The following is a 9,084-nucleotide window of genomic DNA, read 5'->3' as shown; positions in this document are numbered from 1 at the left end:
ATTACCCGAAATGCCTACCTGGACGTTAGTCATCAGTTCTCTAGGATGAGCTGGCACCTGATCAATTTTTAATTGAAGTGAACACTACTGATCTAAGCAGCCAACAGCTTAATTTGGCAGCTCCAGCTAAACTGTCCAATGGTTAAGCAAGGTGCGCCAGCTTGAGACTGCAAGAAAGCTCAGCCAACAGAGAAACTGTCGAGTGAAATCAAAACCAGTCAACAGCGTGGAAAGCGTTGATCAAGAAAATGTCGCGACCTCCAAAGTTAAACTTGACAGCTCTAGATCCAATCCACCCAACCTACCGAACACTGGTGGTGAAATTCAACAGTTTGTGGAAATAATGAATGGCATGAAGGTTTGGATGACACAGTTGGAGAGTCAAGTTGTTGAGTCTAATAATAATAATAATCATGTCTGTTGCAATCAGCCAGGTGACTTTAAGCGTGACTTCCCACAACTATCGGGAAATGAAACTTGGAGACACCAGGGGCGTGTCGTTTCCCGGGAACCAGCAAATGCCTCAAGGATTTCACAGAGTGAACCAAACAGCAATATGTCAGTGGAATACAGTGGACAGGAGGAGTTACATGACTCCAGCTTATATGTGACAGGCATAGCGCAAAAGTGGATGGTCCCAGAGAAGGTTACGGGATCCCTTCGTATAATGGCAACAATCTTCCCACGCCTTAAGCTTGTGATTGATGTTGCGTAGTTCTTGGTTATAACACTGTCCATGTCTTAGGTATTACTGATAAAATAAAACACACAACACGACGCAATCCTTATGAACTATTTTCTAAACGTAGTGGGTTACTTTCTACATCTACAATCTACACACGAATAACCTATCAACCTTACTGACAAATAATGGCAGGTACACAGACAGGTTGAAAAACCGTTGGACTTTTAGCAACTCCTAGTGGCGAGTTTTCTTGAGATCTACATGTTTCCACAGAGTCTGAGTATACACAGGGAAGTTACCACATATGGTAAAGTTTCTGTTTACACCTAAATTCTCAAGGTGTAAAACTGTGGGACACTATAAGATAAATATGGGTACTAAAATTTTGACCGTGAGGTCATCTTGTCCACCCACTGTCCATGGGAACGGACCTGTGGACATTTGCCCACTACATTTCACACAGCATCCGGAGAGTGTTTACGTGTATCAAGCTCAGCCGACATCCAACTACGCTTAGGTGGTGTCAACATTTATCACAGATGGTTACAGTGGAGTTTAATAAAGATTGCTTGCTAGGTAGTGATTTTTTCAGTTTTTAAGGATGCAAGATATCGTTTGATACGTGCATGCTAACAATCGGGGACGCCCAGATACCCTTGAGACGGCATCAGAAACAGCCACAAATCTGTCGCTGAGGATAAAGTTTCTATTCAGAGTGGGAAAGGAAGTATTACTGACGGGAAAGGTACAAGATGTGACGGGATGAAATGGACACACACCAGGGATCCTTCAAGAGAAAAGTGGCGTGTGTTCTCCGGTTCGCCTGACTCACTCTATTGTGACTCCAGACAATAACTCTATACCTGTTAGAACTTCAAAGTTTTCAAACCAGCCTGCACAACTGAAACCAAGACAAGTGACAGGCTAGTCTTATCCGCTGGAGTCTATAAACACTGTTAACCTGAATGTGACATGTGTTGTAAATAAACGTAAAAGCAATGTTGAGAAAATGGACAGTCTTGTAGAAAAGCTCAAAATTGTAAAATTAAGATAAATATACCAGATAAAGACAGAGATCGACTGATTGGGCTTATATTCTGAGTATACAGATGTCTTTTCACAAGATCAGTAGGACATCGGTCGAAGATCACTTGTTGAACACTCAGTCGACACAGGCACAGCAGAACCAATTAAACAACCACCCCGACGTGTACATCCGCACAAAAAGGAAGCACTGGTGAAAATAACTGATGAATTTCTAAAGCACGTTTTCATCAAACCCTCAACTAGTTCATGGAGTAGCCCAGAATCAACGATACACTCGAGGCACTGAGTTGATCCAAGTGGTTTTGTTGTCGTGATTTGGCTAGCGGTTACTGGCAAACCAGCATGAAGCCATTAGACTGCCGTAAAACCGCATTTGTTACACATCGAGGACAGTTTGAATGGCAAGTTATCAGATGGAGATATTGCCTCGTCTTTGTTTGTGTTTGCATTCAACTTTGACGAACATTTGGACAGGCTTTTCTCGGTGTTTCAACACGTAAGAAAAGCAAATCTGAAGTTGAAAGCCGAAAAGTGTAAACTTTTCAAAATCGTGTCTGCCACAATTGCATCTAGACGGATCCAGGAAAGACTGAGTAAGTACGTGATTGGCGAACGTGATTTCCAACGAACATTAGCGAACTCCCAGAAGTTTTCTGGGACTCGCCACGTACTATAAACGTTTTGTACCGGACTTTGCACAAATTGCAGAACCTCTGTACATTCTGACCCGTAAGAGGACAGTCTTTCAGTGGACCTCAAGTCAGCAAACAACATTTGACCAACTTAAGTCCAGTTTGACAAAACCAACCATATTGGCATATCCAGTCTTGGGAGGTAGCGCCGGTGTGTTTGTATTGGATACTGACGCAACTGATGCTGCAATTGAAGGAGTTTTGTCACAGCGACAGAAAGATGGTTCAGAGCGTGTGATAGCCTACGGTAGCCATGCGCTACAGCCTGGAGAACTCGACTACTGCGCTACTAGACGTCAAATATGGGCTTTAGTGACATTCATTGAACACTTCCAATATTACCTTCTGGGGAAAATGTTCACTGTGCGCACAGATCACATGGCACTGAAATGGCTTCTACACTTCTGAACTCCCTCCACGCGAGAAACCACGAGAACGCTGATGCGTTATCCAGAAAACCTCATTGATTGAAGCAGCATGGCGAGTGTCATCATGTGGTCAGACGGACCGAAAGCAGTCAAAAGGGAAAACTGTGTCTTGTGTACCAAACTGAAACCTACCAGTAGATGTACTCAGTCTAAAGACGCCAGACATTCTTAAAGCTCAACAGGACGACCCTGACATAGCACCCGTGTTGGAAGCCATTCGCACAGCTCAAGGAAAACCAACGACGGAAGACTTAAAGCGTTGCAGTTAATTGACGCGCTCCATTTGGACAGGTTCCGAGCTTCTGGCCATTCGCGACAGATATCTACTCCAAAGATCCAGTGACACATCGGGGGAGGACAAACATCGACTCGTCTTGCCAGTGTTCATGATAGAGCCAATGCTTGAGAAACTTCGTGCCGGGTATGCAGGTGCTCATCTAGGAATACGGAACACACGAAAATGTCCGTCGCCGATTTTGGAGGCCATTTTAAAGCCACAGTCACGAGGTTTTGCAGATCGCGTCAAATGTCAGAAGTGCAAATCACCCTCAAAGCAAAACAAGGCATATCTTCAATCAATTCCTACAGGACGTCCAAACCAGAGAGTCCACATCGACATAGTTGGTCCCTTCCCATGTTCAAAGAAAGGTAATATCTACATCCTGGTCGCCCAAGACGCCTTTATTAAGTGGCTAGGAGCGTGGTGCCTTCGTAATCAGAAGGCAGACATGTGCACGGATCCTCGTTAATGAGTAGGTTACAAGATGTTGTACACCAGAGACTCCTCATTATGAAAGAGGGTCGAACTTTGAGTCAACCATTTTCAAGGAAATGAGCAATCTGGACACTGAAAAAAACAAGAACAACAGCCTACCATCCACAGTGCAGTGGACAGGCAGAAGACAGGCAACTAGCCCATTAAGTCCATCAAGTCCATGGTGACAGCTTTGGTTAGTGGAAACGGTATAGACTGGGACGAGCACTTGCCCGCAGGTCTGATGGCATATCGCTTCACCGTTCACCTTCCGACTCGGGGAAACTCGGTTTGCGCTCGCGTTCGGTCGGGAAATGAGGTTACCTCAAGACATTATGTTGGGTAGACCAGATAACACCGAGAATATCAGCCAGACCGAGTTGGCCAGTCGCCTCCAATTAGGTCGGAAACGGCATACAGACTGGCAAGGACACAACTTGCGACATCCCAGAAGAGGCAAAGACAATACTACGACAGGAACTCTAAAGATGGTACTTGCAGACCCAGTGATGCGATCTGGCTCCGAGACAAACATGTGAAACCAGGCGACCCAGCTAGTGGAAAGGACCTTATAAATTCTTAGAAAGACTAAGTGAAGTTAATTACCATGTTGTCCCAGGAGGCGGGCCACTAAAGCTGTTCACTTCGACATGAAGATGTCGCATTCTTCTGGAGCAGCAGTAAAAGAGGTTCGGAGAAAACTGAAACAAACTTCGAAGAATGCCATGCCACGCAAGTTCACCGAGTATGACACAGAGAGTGAGGAAACTGAAGTACCTTACTTTCATAGAAATTTGGCACGTACAGATGTTTTTTTGTGACATTTCCCGGGAGTCACAAGGAAATGTGGTCAGTACATCTTTGCCTGACTTTCCCGGAGAGGGCTAGGGTTCATCAGATGATGGTTCTGTGCATTCGTGAGGCTGTGATAGTGATGGAGACCCGGTTGTGAGATACAACTTTTGTCCTGGACATAGTGTATCCCGTCCAGTATGGTAGAATAACTATCTATTCAAATAAAAGGATAAATAAAATAAAAAGGAAAATAAAAGAAAAAGGAAATAAAATAAAATGGAAAAAAAAATAAAAAGGGAAATAAAAAGGAAAACTGTTGTTAGGCAGAGACTGTTACGCAGAAAAATTTAAGATACATACAGTATAAGCAGATAGCCAGTAACCGATGACCAGATGGTGACAGGAATGGACAATTTTGTTGACTTTTAAATTCCAGTTACATTCTATAACACATATTGGTCTAATATAATTTGATGGTAATTTATATCCAAATTGGACTTTTTGTTTGCGAATTATGTTGCATGAAACAGTTTTGTTAACCAGACTGATGTTAAACTTAACAGTGATAGTCGAACCGTAAGGTAAAACTTATAGTGATACATCCAACTTATAAGTGAGGAAAGTGTGACAATGCAGTTTCATTTGTTATAATGGTGCCTGTATTGACGTGCCTGGTGGAACGGTGCGTGTCTCTGTATTTATTTCTTGGTTACCAGCCGTAACAGAGATCAGTGACATTATCATAAACTAAATGCGTAATGAGCGAGAGCATTACACTGTCTTAGTCTTCGGCATTACGTGGGAAAGTAAACTGCGGATGGTCGTCGGTTTCCCCCCGGGTTTTGTCGGGTTTCCTCCCACATTAATGGCTGCCGTCGTATGAGTAAAATATTCTTGAGTACAGCGTAAAACACCATTCAAGTAAATAAATCTGATCAGAAAAACGTAAGTGTTAGCAGCCAAAGTAGCATTTTAAGGCCTTGACGTGGTTCTGAAAGTGCATTTTCACATACAAAACTTCAGGTGAAACACAGTATGTAAAGTATGACTTGCTAATCAAAAGCAATGTCAAATTGTTTCAGTTATATATGTAGTTTGTTGTCGGTTTTTCGCTGTGACAAACAGCTCTGTGAATCGCTTGGTCCCTTGTATTGTATATGTAGTTTGTTGTCCGTTTTTCGCTGTGACAAACAGCTCTGTGAATCGCTTGGTCAGTTTGTAACGTCCTGTTATCCTGGGACACTCAGCTATCGAGGGTCCTGCATGTAAGAGGACTTTGACACATTGCAGAATGTTGCATCTATGTGCAACTTGTACTTGTTCTTTTTATGTACATGTATGTAATTTATATCATTTTCATTCAAATTGTCTGTTGCATAATAGAAGCAACTTGGTATGCCTCATGGAAATCTTTACACGTTTACATGCATTCTAGTATATGCTAGTTCAATGCCAAATTTATACACACCGGCATTTTCGTAAATTGTTGTCTGTCAGCTAAAATATTATAGTCAGTGACTGTCGTATTAAAGTAAATCTACAGAAATATCTTTCCATGAACACTATGGAAAGGTATATTCCTCTTTGGATGAAAGAAAATGTGGTTTCCTTTTTCTGGATTTCAATACTCTACTGCTTCTTTACAAATGTAGGCCTATAACTAAAGTAGACCAACAGTACCAGTACACAGTAAATAAAATGTAAACAGTTTGACAGCTGCTATACACTCATGGAGACCAGCTCATCGTGTGTTTTAAACAGCCAACATTTATTTATTTATTTGACTGTTTGACTCAAGACCCTAAGGCGGGGCATATCGGCCTGATGAAAAACAGGGATGGGTAGAAAAAGTGGATAAGAGGTTATCAAGGGCCTACAAGTATTTATTTCACAATAACGGAACTGGCATAACCTTATTAGGCCATTGTGTAACGGGTATGCATAAGGATGTTGTATTTTTTTCACATAATAACATCCATACAACGCTGTTATATATTTATACAACACGTGCGCCAAACAGTAGACAGGGGAAATCCGGGCTTTATTGGAGGAAATCCCTCCAGCCTCACTTTCGCCCAAGATGACAGCGCTATAGCTGTCACGTGATGACATAAAAATTAACCAAGGGCGTCGGTTGCTGAGGTTGGACGCGCTTGGCTGTATTACAGAAAATAGGGGTGACATCTTAGGAAATTGCTATATGATGGGAGAAATATGTGCCATTTGTCTGAAGATTAAGCTTGTGGTGTACCTACTTTTTGCTTTGTCTCAGTTTTGTAAGTATACATATGTGCGTGTATTTTACAACAACAACATATTCCTTCCTTAATTCTTCCCCGTAACAACTGATATTGTGTAATCTGCGACGTCCACGCCTTTTTTTTTTACAGGTAAATCATTTGGTAGCTTATATATTTTGTACAAAAGCCGAATCGTTTTACTTTTCTGTATTGTTTTTAAACTAATAAGATATTTGTGATTGCTTGAATAAATTTCGGTTCAAGCAGTGTAGTAGCATCGCGAGATCCCCAAACCAAATTAACGTGCTACTTCAGTCCCAAGAGAAGCCAGGCGGAAATATTGAACTCATATGAAAGATACTCCATGGAGCACCACAGTTCAAACATTTACAATGAATAACTCTCTTTACCACCGCCATAAGTGAAGAGTCAATCCTCAAACATAAAGTCTTTGGCGACTAAGGCAGTTATGCTGGAATGACGTCATGTACTTTGAAAGTACCGGTACGACGTCATTTGTTGCTTTACTGACGAACAGAGATCAAAATAAACTGTGAACTGATTTTGAAATGAATCACCTAACTGTTGGTTTTATCCTACATTGCAAGCAGATTCCTTAGCATGAACTAACTGAGAAATAATGAAATACAGAAGGGGTCGAAATAATTGGAATGGGAATCAACAGAAAACTTTTGTTTCTGTATTATCCGCCTGAACTAAAAGCAGCGGCTTTAATACAATGCATCTTTTTGTTACAGTTTAAGAAAGCATTTCCTTCTATTGCGATCCTTTTCATATAACCTTGCTTTCAGGACATACATGTTTGAACACTAAAGTTTTTAAAGACACAAGTTTATGGTATAAACCTATATATTTTCCGAAAGAGAAAATATTCTAATTTCCAAATATATTCATTTTATTGTGATGGGTGCCATAGTTTGGGAAAAAATGTGCAATAAAGGTAAGATAACCACGGAAAGTTTAACCTAGCCAACATTCTCTTTAAAAAGTGTTTGTGCTGTAAGGAGAATGTTGATTGGGGTAAAGTTCATGTTGGTCAAACATAACAGGGACATACCCAATCAGGATATGCCAATTATTCAAGTATTTAAACTGCAGATTTCAAGTAACTTGGTTACACAAGAAGTTGTCTGATTTCATGTCTATGAGCCAGTTTCAGGAATTGGACATAGTTAAGTAAGGTTTTAAAATTTTGTCAATCTGCACAGAATAATGTCCCCAGAATATGCAAGAATAAGCACATTGTAAACAAAGTCTTAAAGCTTAAAGAATTGTACATACAGTAAGAGGTGCAATTGGGGTTGGAGGTTATGATTCTGAAGTCCTGACTGCCCTGTTTCCTCCCACCATAATGCTGGCCACTGTTGTATAAATGAAATACATGTATTCTTGAGTATGGCGTATAACACCTAGGAAATAAACAAATAAAATGAAGCCCTGAGTATGTTCTTTTGGTAGGTCTAGGATCTTCTGCGGTGCGCAGAGAAGCCACACTTTTGGGTGCTGTTGAGGTGGTGGATTACAAAAGCTTCAGCAATGTCCAGATAGTGAGGTTCTTCATTCCAGAGGAAGCTAACAGGGCTGTGTGGAGGTTCAGAGCCTTCGCCTCCTCAGCAGATTGTGTGGAAAAAATCATTTCTATGTAAGTTTGAGTTGACGTGAGTAATTCTAGATATCTTATGTATTGTGATGACCCTAATTCTTCAACCTTTTCAGTTGCCTGATCAAGCAATATTTTGAAACATTCTGAGAGAACTGTGAGGTATAGAGAAGTAATTTGGACAGTTTTATAAAGCTTGCATCTTTAATGACACAAACAGATGATTTCTAGTGTCATTTTCATTATCACTGTACACATAAAGTGCACTGAAAAAAGTTGAAAAGGTTGAAAATTTTTAGTAACATCGTTGCATACGATTTTTTTTTTATCACCTAATTCTGCTTAAGCCATGGTGCCGAGGGGGGCTGAGGGGTCGGGGGAAAGTTAAGTATGAAGTTAAGTTAAAACATGAAGAGCTGGAACCAAACGCTACATGGTGTAGGCTGACAATAGGCCAGGTTTCACTCGTCACATGTGAGTGATTGTGAACTATCCCTTGGATAACTATCATCCCTGCTTTGGTTTTACTCTCGATGCTGTAGTTACTTATATGTAAATGGCTGTGCAGTTAATTTCCCTGGATGGTGTGTTTTACTTGTACGGGGTTTAAATAGATCATATTTGACCCAGTTGTGTTCATGTAGCTCTTTAAAGCTTGTGGTAATTCGTCCGAAAGTATGGTACCCTATTTCCTCAAGCTTTTCGCATATGTGAAAAAGTAACTTTCAGTGCAATTTATACACATTTTTCAGTTCATTTTTGAGACAAAACAACATTTGCTGGATTGGCCAATTTCATGGGTTGACAAAAAGTTTTACATTT

This window comes from Liolophura sinensis, chromosome 7 (genome assembly GCF_032854445.1).
Source record: "Liolophura sinensis isolate JHLJ2023 chromosome 7, CUHK_Ljap_v2, whole genome shotgun sequence".
NCBI classification, from domain to species: Eukaryota; Metazoa; Mollusca; class Polyplacophora; order Chitonida; family Chitonidae; genus Liolophura; species Liolophura sinensis.
The sequence above is the reverse complement of the archived record's forward strand: the minus strand, read 5'-3'. Positions refer to the sequence as shown.